A 16302-nucleotide genomic window follows, 5' to 3' on the forward strand; every position below is an offset into this window, starting at 1 on the left:
TCCTAAGTAAGGAAAGTTACATTGTAAGAAAATAGAGAGTCAGTATAATAGCTAGAAGATAAAATGGCTAAAAGAAAAAGTTCATAAAGAATGTAAATACAATCACCCCTTGATATTGGTTCCAGGGGATTGGTTCCAGGACAGCCTGCATATATACTAATTTCCACACACTCATGTCCTGTAGTAGACCCAATGGAATCCATGTATTGGAAACACAGATTTTACATCCTTGTGTTACTGTGAATATTGTATTTTTACTGAAAAAAAAAAAAATCCACAGACCTATAGAGTTCAAACCCATTGTTCAAGGGACAAATGTAATTGAAATGTAGTAAAAATTTACTATCAGAGGTCTAACAGATTGAGGGAGAAAATAATTATAAGCAAGGTTAACAAAAAGGTAAATCAAAGTTAGTTAAAAGACTAATAAGATATTTTTTAAAACCACAAAACTAAGGCTTTAAAATGAGAGAAACAGATATTCAAGTACCTTACCTCTTCTGAAACAAAAGTTCAACGAAGCTGGATATTAATTAAGTCCAGAAGATCTATAGTTTTTCTTCCTAAGCAAAGAAGAATATGAAAATGTATGAGAGTATTTGGAGAAAGTGATTTACAATATAATTGTAATATATTTGGAAAAACTGCTTGATTTTGGGGAGTAGGTTGGGAGACTGTTGGAAATTAGCATATGACTGAACTTAATCTCATATATTTCAGGCATCATAATATATATTTTTATCTTCTTTAAACCTCACTCTAACGCTGTGAGGTATGAGATAATATTCCTATTTTGTAGATGAGGGAACTGAGGTTGAGAAATAGCTTGCCTACTTTCAAACAGCTAGTAAGTGACAGTAACTGGATTTCCACATCAGTATCTTAAATCTTAAGTCCATCTTATAACTCTGCCATCTTACTTCCATTGTCATCGTTTTAAGTCTCTTTCCTCATTTCTTTAATTTTATTTTAAAAATAATTCTGGCTGAAAAAAGGGTGTGACCTATATAGTGTGAAGATTAGTAGATAAAATAAAAATGGGGTATATTTAGTATATTATGAAATCAATTCTGTGAATTCTGCATTGACAAAGGTCAAGGAGATCCCAAGTTTAGAGGCTGTGAACACTTTGCAGAGCAACCATCACTTGTTACTCAGTTTTAGTATTTGGCCAGTAGTGGACCTGCAAAGCTTAATGAGGTTATGGAGTCTTAGTGCCCTACCTACTTTGATTGCACCTTTGCTTTCCAAGTGTGAGTTTGCTCCTGGCACCCCAGTTGATAGTTGGGGTCACAGGGTATTTCACAAAGTCCTGCTCAGCCCTCAGTATAATAGTCATGATACCATTTCAGATAACCTGATCGTCAGTTACACCATATTGTATGTGAAAAAAATTTCTTCTAACTTCTAGACAATTATTTACAAGTCAGTTTTTAGAATGCAACCTATTCAGAGGTAAACTATAAATAATTTAGTATTTTAATTCGATAGAATGTTACGATTTTTATCTTAGTGTCTCATTTGCTTTGAAAACTTATTTTTGAGCATGTTGAGATCATGAAATCCTTTTATGTAGAATTTTGTGTTAGTTTAATAGAATTGGAGCTTCCAGTGTAATGATCAGAGTCAAAGCCTAGAATCACTGTAGAGAAAATAATTGCCAGGATTTTATTCAAACTCCTAAGGGATGCTGTTGTAATGCCAAAATTCTGTTAAAACAGCTGAACGATTTTGGTCTTCCTTCTTTTTGACAATTTAGTGAAATCTCTTTTGCCACTTAATTTTCTTGTTTCTTTCTTATCAACCAAGAAATACTGAGCCATTTAATTTTCTGATTATTTTACTTACCCGTTGTTTGCATTTTGTTATGGTTCTCATATTCTTTATGTGTGCACTCTTTTATATTTTAGAAGTATTTTTTCTTGTTGGTTAGTTTTCTGTACTATGATGCAGATTTTTTTATAAGTAAAAGGTTATTTAAGTAGAATAATTTTTTTTGGTGGTAATAGTTGCTTGTGGATAACGAATACCTTGCTGACATCTGTATTCCCTTAAATCTCTGGAGAATATAATAATTTATAATATATATATTTATAAAGACAATGAATATAACAATATAATAATGTTATATAATTATATAAATAATGTATTTAAAATTATGAATATAAATAAGAAATGAGATATATATTCCTATGGTTAAAAAAAATAAAAATAAAAAAAATAAAAAGAATAGTAGGAGGTGGCAACCAGCTTCAGTGTGTCTTTCAGCAGCCCCGACTGGTCAGATGGCCTTGAGAGAAGGGTGGTTTCAGGATGCCATCCAAAGTTGGTGACAGCAGTCAGAGCCCTGGCTCCAGCACAGGGGTCTGAGCAGAACATCAGATATTTAGCTTCCTATGGTATACTGATGAGCAGACCTCTTCTACTCATATATCAATTTTGATTAAGGAGATATGTGCAGGAACTTTGTTCACAATTGCTGCACCATTAATGAACCAAAGGAAATATTCAGAGAGGAGGATTTTAGGCTGTTCAGTGCAGGAAATGTATGATGTTATATTGAGAATGAAGGATTACAAGCATTTCATTCCTTGGTGCAAAAAAAATCAGATATAATATGAAAGAGATCTGGATATTGTAAAAACACAATTAGAAATTGAGTTTCCACCAGTGTTGGAGTGATACTCGGCAGTAACCCTGGCGAAACCTCATTTGGTAAAGACCTCCTGTACTAATGGGAGACTTTTCAAGCACGGTTCATGATCTAAGACTTTGGTTGGGGTATCAGAAGCACGTTTAGAATTGCTTTCAAAATGTAGCAGTGTTACTAACCTCCGTGGATCTCTTTTTTGAAGTGTTTGAGAAGAAGCATTCACCAATTTTTTAAATTTTTATTTTGAGACAGAGGGTGTTGCTCCCAGGCTGGAGTGTACGGGCATGATGATAACTTACTGCAGCCTCAAATTTGTGAGCTCAAGCAATCCTCCTGCCTTAGCTTCTTAAGTAGCCGGCACTACAGGTGTGCCCCACTGCCTCCCAGAATGATTTTTCACTATGCTGACCATTTAAATGATTGGAGTTTCTCTGGTTGTTAGGCAAACATACTAATTATGTTTTTATGAACTCTTAATGCTGGTCAGTAGAACAACCACAAGTGTCTTAAATATTCTTGAGGCTACTTTAGGAAATAGAACGATGATGATGAAGACCACAATAATGATGACGGTAGTGGTGGCAGCAGCTAATTTAACAGTGTACTAGCTACATCTCAAGACTTAGCATGGATTAACTCATTTAACCCTCTCAGCAGCTTTCTAAGGTGGATATTATCATCACTGCAATATTTCAGATGATGAAACTAAAATGCAGAGTGTTTAAGTTACTAGCAGGTGGCAGAGCTGGGCTGCAGCTCAGGAAGTCTCTAAATTTCTACCACAGCCTCATAATATTCTTTACTCTTGGCTGGGTATAGTGTCTCATGACTGTAATCTCAGCCCTTTGGGAGGCTAAGGCATGAGAATAGCTTGAGGCCAGGAGGTTGAGAACAGCCTGGGCAACATAGCAAGATCCCTGTATCTACAAAACAAAAAAAGAAAGTTCTTTACTCTCACATAATTCATTCTTGTGTAAGAAAGAGGGTTCTGTTCTCTTGAAAGCTAGGTAATAATAAAAGATCCATTTATATATCTTCTTTGAACAATAGTGCTGCTGTGAACATGCATGTACAAGTGTGTGAATTCTTGTTTTTAATTTTTGGGGGTTATACCCAGGAGTAGAGTTGTGGGTCACATGGTAATTTTATGTTTCATGTTTTGAGGAACTGCCAAACTGTTTTCCACAGTGGCTACACCATTTCTGTGTCTCCACCAGCAATGAATGAGGGTCTTAATTTCTGTACATCCTCACCAGCATACGTTATTTTCCATTTTTGTATTATAGCCAACCCAGTGGGTATGAAGTAGCATTTCATTGTGGTTTTGATTTGTGTTTCTTTAATGACTTAATGATTTGAGCATCTTTTTGTGTGTTTGTTGCCATTTGTATATCTTGTGTGGAGAAATGTCTGTTTTTATCCATTGCCCATTTTTAAATTGTACTGTTTGTCTTTTTGTTGTTGAGCTATAAATATTCTTTATATATTCTGGTTACCAGGTCCTTATCAGATATATGAATTGCATATGTTTTCCTCCATTATGTAAGCTGTATTTTCACTTTCTTAATAATGTCCTCTGATGCACAAAAGCTTTAAATTTTGATAAAATATAATTTATCTACTTTTATTGTTTTGCTGACGCTCTTTGTTAAAAACTTTTGATGGGTGGAAGAAACCAAACACGAAAGAGTACTATCTGATTCCATTTATATAAAATCCTAGGTAAGACAACTCTCAACAGGCCTGTGAGTTGTCATGGTGGTTTGCAGCTGTAGACCTTGTTCCTGGGAAGGCTGAGAACAGAAAGATTGCTTGAGCCCAGGAGTTCAAGGCCAGCTTGGGCAGCATAGCGAATAGTGAGACCTTGTCTCTTAAAACAAAACTGACATTTTGGGCTGGATAAAATAATAATAATAGTAAAATCCTCTTCTAAACAGGTTTGTGGTTGCCTGAATCGACTGCAAAAGGGTACCAGGGAACTTGTTAGCATGGTAGAACTGTCCTGTATCATGATTGTGGTAGTGGTTACATAGGTATATGCTGTTATCAAAATTTATTAAACCCTGCACTTAAAATGGATATTTTTTAATCTTATGTATGTTGTACCTCAATAAAGCTGATTTTCTTAAAAAAAATATATGTACAACTTATCCAATCTACTATTAATTGGCATTGAATTGTTTTCAGTGTTTAGCTACTTCAAACAATGCAGCTATGAGCATTCTTACATGTGTACTTTTGTACACATATGTACTCATTTCTGGGGGGCATGTATATCTGGGCATTGCTAAGTCATGGGTATGCATATGGGTATATTTAGTAGATGCTGCTAAAGAGTTTTCTGAGGGGACTGTACCCATTTACACACTCTCCAACAGTGTATGAGAGTTCCACTTTCTCCATCTCTCACTGACACTTGGTATTGTCAGTCTTTGTAATTTTAGTCATTTCAGTGGATGTATAGTGGTGTGGACTATGGCTTTAATTTGGATTTCCTGAAGACCAATGAGGTTGATTACCTTTTATTTGGATTTTACCTGTCAGTTCTTTTTTAATTATTAACTTGTAGGCATTCTTTAAATATTGTGGATGTGTACTTTGTTAGTGATATATGATTAGCAGGTCATTCAACCTATGACTTACCTTTCAGTTTCTTGTTAGTAATTTTTATAAAGAGAGGTCTCTAATTTTAATATCATCTGAATTATCAGTCTTTTATGGTTAATACTTCATGAGTTCTATTTAAGAATTATTTTTATGACTCCATGGTCACATCCTTCTGTGTTATCTTCAAGATGCATTATTTACAAGCCTAAAATTCCTAAAATTCACCTAAAATTGATTATTTTTGCATCTGGTATGAGCTCAAGATGAATTTTTTTCCTATATGGATATTTATTTGACCCACACTATTTTGTGGAAAGTCCGTACTTTCTTTACAGCTCTGTAATACCACCTTGATCATAAAGTGTATGTGTGTTTCTAGACTTGCTTCTATTCCAGGGATTGGCCCATGGCTCATTTTTGTACAGCCTCCAAGCTAAGAATAGATCTATATTTTTATAGGGCTGTTAAAAAAAGAAGAATATGCGACAGAGATTGTATGTGTCCCACAAAGCCTAAAATATTTACTGTCTGGCTCTTTAAAGAAAAAGTTTGCCAACCTTTGTTCTATTCCATTGATCACTTTCTTTACACAAAGACAACACTGTCTTAACTAGTGTGGCTTTATAATAAATGTTACTGTTGGGTAGAATAAGTCTTCCAGTTTTGCTTTTCAAGATTGGCTTGACTATTTTTCTCCATTTGCAGTATCATCTAAGTTTTAGAATCGAATTTTCAGTTTCTATACCCACAAGAAAAAATTCTGCTGGAATTTTGTTTGGTTTTATATTGTTTATAATATTAGAATATTTGAAATATTGAATCCTTTGATCTATGGAAGTGGTGTGTCTCTCTCACGAATGAGTGTTGAATCGGTCTGCATCTTTTGGGATAACCCTTTGATTTTTCTTCCTTAATCTCTTTATGTGGTAGATCATATTGGTACAATTTTCAAATGTGAAACCATCCCTGCATTACTGGACTAAACCAAGCTTGTTCACAATATGTGATGCTTTTTATATATCACTAGATTTGGTTTTCTGTTTCATTTAGAAATTTTGCATCTCTGTTCAAGGATTGCCTTCACCTAAAGGTGGGCCTTGGTTTTTTTGATAATTGGTGTTGAGTAGCAGACATCAAGATGGAAGCACATACTAAGACAGGATGAGATATGCAGAGACTTATTGGGGGCAATGCCTGTAAAGGATAAAGATGAGAGCAAAAGAGGACAGGGGAAAGCTTCAGACCATGAGACAGGTGTGATCCCTGTGAAAGAAAAGAGAAAAGGAAAGAATTGGTAGGAAGGGCCCATACTGCAGCACAGATCAAAGAAAGCCTCTGCCAGGCCAGTGAAGAGCCCCCAGGCAAACACTTGTCTTTTAGAAGAATCCTGCTTTGGGCCAGAATGGGGAAATGTGGCCTCTGTGTGGACATGGTGATGGATCTAAAGGGTGGCAGCTGGAGCTGTCAGTCACACTCTTCCCTACAGCAGGTTCTTCTGAAGGAAATCGGAACAGCACACTTCCATGCTTGACATGGTTGTGCTTTTTCTTTTCACCCCTGCTCACAGGCTGTATTCTTTTGGGGACCCCCCCCCAAGTGAAAACATGGTGTTTCCTAGAGCTCTTTTCCTTGCCTGGCCCTGAAGTTGCATTTTTTTTTTTTTTTAATCTCCCCAGCCTTTTGAGATTGATGGAAGCTCTGTGCAGCTGCTCAGTCTCTCTTTCCCATTACTCGGGAACAGGAAACGCCTCAAGGTGAACAGTTATGCAAAGCGCTGGACTCGCCTCTCTGGACTTCTATTGGGAAGCTTGTCCCATTAAGCCCTCTCTGCCTTGGTTGCTTTCTGGTATCTTCACACAAATGTGATTATATATCGTCTAGCTTTTCTGGTTATTGTTCGTGGGTGGAAGAGTTGATTCTGTAACTAGCTAGTTCACCATAGGTAGATTTAGAAATTTTCACCTGTGTATTTAATGTAATTAATTATGTATATTGTTTAATCTTCACTTTTATTTTGAACTTTCTGTTGGTTCAGACATATTTTTCTCTTTTCTGAGATTAAAAAATAATTTCTCTTCTATACTTTCTACTTGAAAGATTAAATGACATTATTATGCTTCTTTTAGTGGTTATTCTAGAAATAATATGCAAGCTCACCAAAGTCTAATGCTACGTAAAATTCTGTTCTACTCTTATACAATATACAGACCTTAGAACATGTTAACTCCATTATCTCCTTCCTACCTACACGTTGCTTTTTTTATTTTTATTTTTTAAGAGCTGGGGTCTTACTATGTTGCCTATGCTGATCTTAAACTCTTGGACCCAGGCACTACCCAGAGCCTCAGTCTCCTGAGTAGTTAGGATTATTGGCATGAGCCACTGTACCTGGCTCCAACATTGTGCTTATATGTTTGCGATGCAGTTCTCTCTCCTTTTTTCTTCTGAATGTGTTTTGCCCTCATTTTTGAAAGGTATTTTTGCTGAGTATGCAATTATTCAATAATATTGAAGATAATATTTCATTCTTACTCCATCTCCCATAGCTACTAAATTCTCTAGTTTTTATTTTTCTTCTTTTGTGTTTCTGGTCTGCATTCTAGATAATTTCTTCCAATATATGTTCAGTAAATTTCTTTTTAGTTAAGTTTTAAAGTTTGGTTCTTAGAAGTTTTTTAGGGTACTGCAGCAAATATGTTTGATCCTTTCTTACAGTTTTTCACCTGTACTACATTTTAGGTTTATCTTTTTATTTCTTCAGACATGGTAAGCAGAATTCTTTTATAATCTGTGCCTGGTGATTCTTTTATCAGGAGTCTTTGTGAGCCTGTTTTTCTTGTTTTCTCTGGTAGCTTTAGCTTAGAATGTTGTTTTCCATGAATTTTTAAACTATTTTGTGTTTCTTGACCTTCAAAAATTATTACTTGGGGATTCTTTGAGATCTAAGATGAAAAATCTCTTCTCCAAGTTGATTGGTGTTTGCTTTTCTAGGAGCAGGCTATTACCTGAGTTAGCCTACAAATCCATGTCCATGTCCATTTAGACCATAGCCACTTCTTAGAGCTGTCTTTTCCCTTCCGTCTTTTTTTTTTTTTTTTCCCCTACTTTGCTCAGCCCCCAAGGTAGCCTCTGGGTTAGTGGGGCATTATTTGTAGTTACCCTTCCTCTTAAGTGTGGGAGAATCCCTGATAGATTTGTAAGTAGACTTGGGCTTTTTTTTCTGATTGCTGGGTAGAAAAGTTCTTAAAATGGATGCTCACGTTCAGTGGCCTGGCTGGGCATATATTGTTTCACTGGTATCATTAGTATTTTGGGATGTAATTTTCTAGCAGCTAGGCTGTACATGTATGTATACTATGGTTCAGATATAAATTAGCCGTCTCTCTGTATTAGCCCAGTTAGCTAGTACACTGATAAGTCATTAGATAATTTGCTGCCCATGTATTTGTCCTATTAAGATGTAGTTATAATTACCAAGTTATTTGTAGTTTGCTATTATGGGTAATATTTCCCAATGTAAAATGTATAAACTCACTTATATACATGTATACACACATACACATATGCATACATAAACACACACAAAAGTAATAAGTGATTCTGTATGTTGCTAGTAACAAGGTAACTTCAAAATATTTATTTTGTTCTTCTCTAGTGGACAGGTGGGAAAATACAGGAAAGGAGATCTCCAGGGTCGTCTTTTGACTAGGACATGGCTAAAACACTTGGGAACCTCAGATATAAAGAGGGCTGTGATGGCAAGAATGTAAATATATATAATTTTTGACTTTTTTTTTTTTTTTGTAAATGAGACAGAGTTTCACTCTTGTTGCCCAGGAGGATACAGTGCAATGACTCAATTTCAGCTCACTGTGGCCTCTGCCTCCTGGTTTCAAACAGTTCTCCTGCCTCAGCCTCCCGAGTAGCTGGGATTACAGGTGCCTGCCACCATGCACAGCTAATTTTTGTACTTTTAGTAGAGACAGGGTTTCACCATGTTGGCCAAGCTGATCTCTAATTCCTGACCTCAGGTGTTGCACCACTTTGGCCTCCCAAAGTGCTGGGATTACAGGTGTGAGCCGCTGCACCTGGCTGACCTAGGATACATACTTTTTAAAAAAGATTGACTTTGCTTGAAAGAGACTTGCTTGGGGAGGAAGTGATAAACTTTCAAATGTTTGAAAGGCTGTTTTGTACAAGATGAAGTAGATTGATGTTTCACAGTTTTTAAAAGTTATAGGTAGACATTTTCCCTAATTCTCTACTGGAAAATTCCTACTCATATTTTGGAGCCAATCTGAGTGATTGTTCACGCTATATGGTAAACAAGTAGGAAATTTCTTCCTCCTGACGTACCTGTTCTAGGGAGGTGGTGGCAGCAGCACGAACCTGATGAAGGCAAATAGGGAAACGATAGGCAAAGACTGAATATTAGAATATGCAGGCTGGGTGCGGTGGCTCAGGCCTGTGATCCCGGCACTTTGGGAGGTCGAGGTGCGTGGATCACCTGAGGTCAGGAGTTTGAGGCCAGCATAGCCAACATGGTGAAACCCCGCCTCTACTAAAATATCAAAATTAGCTGCATGCCTGTAATCCCAGCTACTTGGGAGGCTGAAGCAGGAGAATCCCTTGAACCCAAGAGGCGGAGGTTGCAGTGAGCCAAGATTGTTCCACTGCACTCCAGCCTGGTCGGCAGAGTGAGACTCTGTCTGAAGGAAAAAAAAAAGAATATGCAAAATAAACTTTCCTTATAGACTTAGACTTTTAAGTATTTTTATGGAAAAGAATATTTTTTACGTATTACTTTCAGAGTGAAGATCATTAAGGATAGAAATTGTCTTTCATTGCTTAGGTTTTAGTGCCTAGTAAGTACCTGGTACATATAGTAGGAGCTCAGATGTTTGCTGAGTAAATAAATGTGTTGAATTAAGGGAGGTGCACTGGGAGCTTTCTGATGACCACCATCTTGATTTGGCACAAGCTTCTAAAATGACTACTCCCAGAGCTGCAAAATTTAGTATGTTAGATCTAACCTCTGCTGTTGAAGAAGAAAAGCAGATTTCTGACTACCCTCCTACTTTTCTTTGGTCTTTTCCCATCAACCTCTCTAACACAAAGTGCCAGTGACACTCTTTTGATTTAGAAATCAGGTTCCCATAGCTGCTATGTGTGTAAGCTAGAACAGTAATAACAAAAATATGGTAATCTTGGATTTATGTAACAACTTGGACTTCCTCTTTATAAAATAAACTGGTAAAATAAGGGGGTCGAGTTAGATGAAAGATTTTTTAAAAACCCTTTTATTTGAAGTCCCGGGAAACCTTACTTATAGTGATCTAAAATGCAAGAAATTCAATTGGATTAAAGAAGCATTGTCAGAAATTCCATTTCTAGGAATAGATTTTAAGAGTTTGAAAGTTAATTTGGCAGCCAAGAAAATAAATGAAGTTTTAAAAATAACATGAAATTTGGGATTTCAGAGAACTAATTGGAGATGCTGAACAGATAGGGCTATACAGGTAAAAACAAGAAGAAAAGTACATGACAAAGTATTAATGCTCTCCAGAATATTAATTTCTCCTCTGGAAAGAACTTCTTTCTAGAAATGTTGTTCTAGGGGTAACTCTGTAATTAGGTGATTTAGAGCTTTTTTTTCCTTAATTTTTAAATTTATAATTAACAAGTATACATATTTATGAGATACAGTATAATATTTTAATGCATGTATACATTGTATAATGATCAAGTCATTGTATAATGGTTTCTTTTTATTATTAAAAAAATTTTTTTAGAGATGATTTCTCACTGTGTTGCTTAGGCTGGACTTGAAGTCCTGAGCTCGAGAGATTCACCCACCTTAGCCTCCCAAAGTGCTAGGATTACAGGACTGAGCTACCATGCTAAGCCTTTTTTTTTTTTTTTTTTTTTTTTCCCCCCCCTGTAAATACAGGCTCTCATTCTGTCTCCCAGGCTGGAATGCAGTGGCTTGATCTCAGCTCACTGTAATCTCCACCTCAGCCTCTGGAATAGCTGGGACCACAGGCATGTACCACCATGCTTGACTAATTTTTATAATTCTTGTAGAGACAGGGTTTTGCCATGTTGCATAGGGTGGCTTTGAACTCCTGGGCTCCCGGCTCTGCCTCCAAAGTGCTAGGATTACAGGTGTGAGCCACCACACCTGGCCAAGTTGATTTTATAGAAGTTGAGCTGTCTTTTTTAAAGCTGCTCCATAACTTAAGACCTTAATCATAGACACCCCCTAGTTGGGTAGTCCCATTTTCCTTCCTGATTGCTCTCCAGCTAGTTAGCCTACATTGAAAGTACATGATCCATAATTTAGTAAAGACTTAATTATAATATTTACAGTCCCTGTTTTTGATGTTTAACATATAATTTTTCATCTTTACTATAAAAACAGAACAAATATTTACATGTAAATGCCAAATACATTAAATCAAGAAATATAATTTTTGTTTATTCCCTTAGCAAACATCTGTTGAGTCTGTCCTGTGAGCCACCCACTAAACTAATTGCTGGGAAGCAGTGTGTCCTCTGACCTCACTTCTTTTGGATAACTGCACATGCCACCTTTTAGAGAGGCCTTCCCTGACTACTTCAGAAAAACAGCCCTGCCTTTTCCCTCTTCCTTTCAATCTCGCTCTACTTATTGTTCTCCATAGCACTTACCACCATTTCTCGTATTTCTTCTGGAGCATTTTTCTCCCTCATTTGGAATGTAGAGCAGAGACTTTATTCTCTTACTTTGTTTCTTAAAGCCCAGAACAGTTCCTGGCATATATACATCTAATGAATATATATATATATATATGTATAGAACACAGACTCTGATTCCTGCAACAACTGCATATGCCTTTGTTTTTACTCTTATGTAATTATTTTATACTTATACCTTCCGCCAGACTAGGAACTACTTTTTTTTCCCACCTGAGGCAGAGCCCCTCGTTCTGTCTCTCAGTCTGGAGCATAGCAGCACAGCCTTGGCTCAATGGAACTTCTGCCTCCTGGATTCAAGTGATTATCCTGCCCGAGCCTCCCAACTAGCTGGGACTACAGGCATGCACCACCACACCCTGCTAATTTTTATATTTTATAAGTAGAGATGAAGTTTCACCATGTTGGCCAGACTGGTCTTGATCTCCTGACCACAACTGATCCACCCATCTCAGCCTCCCAAAGTGCTGGGATTACACGTGTGAGCCACTGCACCTGGCCGGAACTTCTTGAAGTCAGAGTTTTAACCACCAGGCAAGGGGATCTCAGGTGGGGTATCCATTGGATTGTTGACAGATGAATAGCATTTTTATCAGGAGGAGGGAAAAATGGCATTCCAGAACAGATTTCAGAGGTATTTAGAAGTTACATTTGATGGAAGGATTTGAGGTTGGGAGTGTATGTCTCCAGTTAAAGATGCCTTTGGAGCATTATGCTTAGCTTTACTGGCTTGAGTGACTGGTTAGATGGAGGTGTCATTAAATGAAGTATCGAAGGATATCCAAGTGAAATATATCTCTCCTTCCTCTGGAGAAATGAGTTTAGTTTGGGATAAGCTGTATTTCTGATGCCTGTAGAGAGTTCACTATCTCGTTGAAAATTTGTGTCTGGAGTTCTTAAGAGGTAAGGGGTTGAAAATAGATTTGACAGTCATCATTTTACATGTTATAATTAAGTCTTAAGCATAAATGAAACCATACACAGAGAGCATAAAGACATGTAGAATAAAGATAGGACTCTAAGAAATGGTCAGAGAAGAATCAGGAAATCTGAGAATAAGTAGTGGAAAGGTCTGAGGACAACCAGGAATAGCTGGTAATTTGCTTATTAGGTGATAATTTTAAGTGGGGCAGGGAGTGGAAAACTTGTCATAGAGAATTCATGAGGATTTGGACTAAAGAGATACATTTGGACTGGACCTGACAAATGGCAGATCGGTAAAGTTACTGAGAACAGTTTCAGTGCAGTGGACGGAAGGGAGGAGGAAGACAAATAGGAGTGGGTTGGAACATAAACATTAGAGCATCGAACTGTGACAAGGTCAGGGTAGGGTAGTTGGCGATTTTGCCCCGAAGGAGATATTTGTTAATTTCTAAGAAACCCTGAATTAGAGGCAACTGAAGGTGAGTATAGACTACATTTGTAAGAAGTGTGAAAAACCAAGGGATAGCGATGAAGCTATGTGGAAGGGTGGAGAGAACTTTTGTTGTTTTAAGTTTGGGAATCTTTTGTATATCCATGAGATTTGGAGAGAAGACTAGGGATTTTCCCACATGAAGTTTTACATGTGAGAAGGGATAATTATGGGGGCAAGGTCCTGAAGGAGGCTGATGACTAAATCCCTACTTGAAATAGGACAAAGGAAATGAGGACAGGCAAAGAAAAAAATGTTGAGGATACAGCAGTTGAGTGAACTGGGAGGCAAGGTTATCAACTAGTGTGAGGAAATCAGCATGGAACAGCAAGTTAAAGAGGGTATCGTGGCCGGGTGTGTTGACTCATGCCTTTTATCCCAACACTTTGAGTGGGAGGCCGAGGCAGGAGAATCCCTTGAAGTCAGTTTGGGATCAGCTGGTCAACATAGCAAGACCTTGTCTCTGTAAAAATAAAAAAAAATAAAAAAGAAGGTTACTAGAAGTTTGAAACAGCAACCTTGAGGGAGCAGGAATTAAAATGCAAGCAAGAGACTTTTCTGAGCAGTGTCAAGAACTGAACTGAACTTGGAAATTGTAAATCAGTAGTTGTTAGGCGGTTTTATTCAGCTATAGTAGCAGGCCAAGAACAAGAACAGAGCAGGTGTATTTTGGAATTCTCCGTAGTTAGAGATTGGCAAACCAAATGCTTTGAAAGGTTAAGGGGAAAGGAAGTTGAGGGTGCTGGTGAATTTTGTTGAAATACTGATCCATGGGTAATCTTAACAGGAAAGAAAGAAATTTTTGTTCCAATTTTAGTACATGTGTTGCTGAAGGAAGCACGAAAGTAATTTCTGAAGGGAGACTGATAGTTTCCAAGAATGGAGAAGGCTGAAGGGAATGGAAGGTCTTGATAAAGTCAAGTGAGGTTAATTGGTTAAAGGATTGAGAGGTGATAAAATCAGATAGAAAGATAGTTGGTTAGAGCACCATAACAAATTATTCTGAGTTTGTAGACAAATTAAATTCTAGCGTAACAGGAATAATAGGGCTATGAATCTAGATGTGATAATATTGTTTGTGAACTGTGTGACATGTTAGGGAAAAAAATCCAATGCTACATGAACTTTAAATATTTCAGAAGGCATATACCAGGATTCTTTGTTCATTGTAGGATAATCAAAGCCTGGTACATTTGTGAGAGCCCGGTAAATATTTGCTGAATGAATAACACCTATCCATAGTCTTTCTTGCCTGAATAGTTCATAATACCAGAAAATTTTGATTCACGTCTGACACCTAGTGGTACTGTACTTAAACTACTATTGAGTGGCAGCATTTTCCTTAAACTATTTGAGGGAAATAGTACAGATTAGTTGTAGCATAATTGCTTTGTTCCTGAAACAACTCTCCAAGTTGGTTTTGGGAATTTTTACTCTTTGCATTTTCCAGGGCTCTGATTTTAATTAGTCAGCAAACATTTCTTGAGCATCTACTATATGCTGGGCACTGTTCTGTATGCTGGAGATTTTCATGTACTATATGTTCTTGTGCATATATGAACTCACTGAACTTGAATACATAGGTAGAGCAGTTGCATTGGGAATGGGCTACTTGTTAAGAAACTTAATTTAGGATTCTATTGTGATTTTTACATGTGAAACCTTTCTAAATTTATTTCATAATGTTAAGTAGGTATAAGGAAGTTGAAAATAGAGTGGTTTTGTCAGCTTATGCTAGAAATCACATTGCACAGAACGGTGCATGCTGTGAAGAACTATTGAAGGAGTTTGTTGGCTTTCCTTTAAGAAAATGTAAAGTTCTTGTTAGTGGTGTATATGGATGTAAAGTATCTATGAATGAATTGATATGATTATCTGGGATTTCCAGTAAAATGTTTTAAAGTGGGTAGGTTTCCATGAAACAAGATTGACAGATTTTTTATAATTATTTAAGCTGCATTCATGGGGCTTTATTGTCCTTTCTACTTTTGTGTATGCTGGACATTTCTAGAGTAAAATCTTAAAAACTAGAGGGGTGTGGGTTGAAAGAAGGGTTAGTATGATTCAATTGGAACATGGTTTGCTTTTTTATATTAAACAGATTTTCTTATTTCATTTTTTTCTATTTGTTATTACTTGAAGATCAGGAAGAGTAGAAAGATAGTATGTTTTTATTAATAATACATATAATGTGATTGAGACCTGATAGGTCTCAATCTACTGACAGTATCCAGAGATTATTGGAATTTGGGCTTGGGAGCTCATGGTAATTGCTGGATCTGCAGATTGGAGACTTGGAGATATAATTTTAAAGTGCTAGCTATCACTCTGCAAGAGAGAGCATTTTGAGTGAGAACTTGGGGAACACCTAGATTTAATAAGTTGGCACATCTTTCTTAGTGCTTCTCTCCTTACCAAAAAAAAAAAAAAAAAAAAAAAACAAAAAACAACAAAAAACAACAACAACTTAAAAAGGACTAATAATCTGCCATAGCAGTCTTCTTAAATTGGATTCTACTTAATGACTTATATAGGATGTGTTTATTATATGATACATATGGATTTTTAATGTTGGACATTTGCGTCTCTGTTAGACTCTTAAGAAATGTGTATGATACCAGTAAACCATGTCCCCAAAATAAGTTAGAAGCCTGTTGTCAAAATAAGAAATAATAGTTATGAAATATTTTAGGTATACAAAATATAGGAAAAAAATGTTACTTTCAAATGCTTGCCACCCATCTTTGGCAAGCGACATAAATGACCGTAAATATAATAAGGCCCTTTTATGCCACTCCTTTCCTCTTCCCTTCCCCTAGAGATAATGACTAGCCTAAATTTGGTGTATATTACTCATTTTTTTTTCCTTAATAGCTCCACAGTTCCTACCTAT

General features: G+C 36.7%; 1 protein-coding gene across 12 annotated transcripts in view; it reads left to right on the plus strand.

Annotated features, from left to right (window-relative positions):
• Positions 1-16302, plus strand: part of ARHGAP21 (Rho GTPase activating protein 21) — a 127174-nt gene that overhangs the window by 60049 nt on the left and 50823 nt on the right. Inside the window, exon 1 of one of the 12 annotated variants that reach the window (XM_032243871.1) lies at positions 15220-15226. The exons of the other annotated variants lie outside the window; for them this stretch is intronic. The gene's annotated coding sequence lies outside the window, so the exon portion shown is untranslated. Of the gene's footprint in view, positions 1-15219; positions 15227-16302 lie in introns of those variants that run through there. 12 annotated transcript variants of the gene reach the window in all.

Source organism: Sapajus apella, unplaced genomic scaffold (assembly GCF_009761245.1).
Source record: "Sapajus apella isolate SASKATOON/1434 unplaced genomic scaffold, GSC_monkey_1.0 scaffold53, whole genome shotgun sequence".
Lineage (NCBI taxonomy): Eukaryota > Metazoa > Chordata > Mammalia > Primates > Cebidae > Sapajus > Sapajus apella.